Below are 1,284 nucleotides of genomic sequence, written 5' to 3'. Positions count from 1 at the left end.
GGACAGACACACAGTAAGCATAAATAAGACAAGTATAAAACTTAAGACAAGTATAAAACCTGCACGGGCAGGTCAGATTGCTCAGTGAGTGAAGGTACTTTCTGGAAACTGACACAGACCAAGGGGTAGAGTGGTGGGGTCCTGACAGTGAAGGGGAGGGGAAGGTCACAGTGGGTGCCGAGTTCCAGGTAGATAGGAGAAATAAATTCTCATATCCAATTGGTGCATGACGACTAGCTATAGTAAGGTACCATGCATTCATAGTGAAAAAAGAGTAGACTTTCAAAAAAAGAAAAGAAAAGGATAAGAATAGAGGTGATGAAGTTGTAAGCCTACTTTCCATCTCACAATTCCTTGCGCCCTTCCTTTCCAACTTGGGCCCGGCAGAATGGCTCCCGCAAAGAAGGGTGGCGAGAAGAAGAAGGGCCGTTCTGCCATCAACGAGGTGGTGACCCGAGAATACACCATCAACATTCACAAGCGCATCCATGGAGTGGGCTTCAAGAAGCGTGCTCCTCGGGCACTCAAAGAAATTCGAAAGTTTGCCATGAAGGAAATGGGGACTCCAGATGTGCGCATTGACACCAGGCTTAATAAAGCCGTCTGGGCCAAGGGAATAAGGAATGTTCCGTATCGCATCCGAGTACGTTTGTCCAGAAAACGTAATGAAGATGAGGATTCACCAAACAAGCTCTACACCTTGGTAACTTACGTGCCTGTTACCACATTCAAAAATCTACAGCCGGTCAATGTGGATGAGAACTAACCTGCTGAATGTCAAATAAAGCTGCAGTACTGCCTCCAAAAAAAAAAAAAGAAAAAAAAGAATAGAGATGATAAATGCATTAATTATCCCTATGTGCTGCTACACTTCTTTAAACCCAGCAGAGGCAGAGACTGGTAGATCTCTGTGAGTTCAAAGCCAGCCTAGTCTATGTGGTGATTTCCAGGACAGCCAGGGCTATGTAGAGAGAGCCTGTCTCAACAAAACAAAATGTTAATTAGTTGATCATTGTATACATGTATATAGTATATATAAGTAGGCGAAACTCTATTTTTTATTTAGCAAATGGTCTACTTCAACTTTCTTTTAGTTAGGTACAAACGTCATAATTTAGGGCCCAGCAGGTAAAGGCCCTTGCTGCCCAGCCTGACTGAGTTCACTCTGAACTCCAACTGAAGAAGAAGAGAACTGGTTCCTGTAAATTGTCCTCTGACCTCCACATGTACCACAAACACACACACACACACACACACACACACACACACACACACACACACACA

At 43.8% G+C, this 1,284-nt stretch overlaps 1 pseudogene; it reads left to right on the top strand.

Moving 5' to 3' along the window:
* The first annotated feature begins 351 nt into the window (after positions 1–351).
* LOC114635408 lies at positions 352–800 on the top strand (annotated as a pseudogene).
* The last annotated feature ends 484 nt before the right edge of the window (positions 801–1,284 follow it).

This window comes from Grammomys surdaster, unplaced genomic scaffold, assembly GCF_004785775.1.
Source record: "Grammomys surdaster isolate TR1022 unplaced genomic scaffold, NIH_TR_1.0 103617, whole genome shotgun sequence".
Lineage (NCBI taxonomy): Eukaryota > Metazoa > Chordata > Mammalia > Rodentia > Muridae > Grammomys > Grammomys surdaster.
This window is presented reverse-complemented; position numbering and strand designations above follow the sequence as displayed.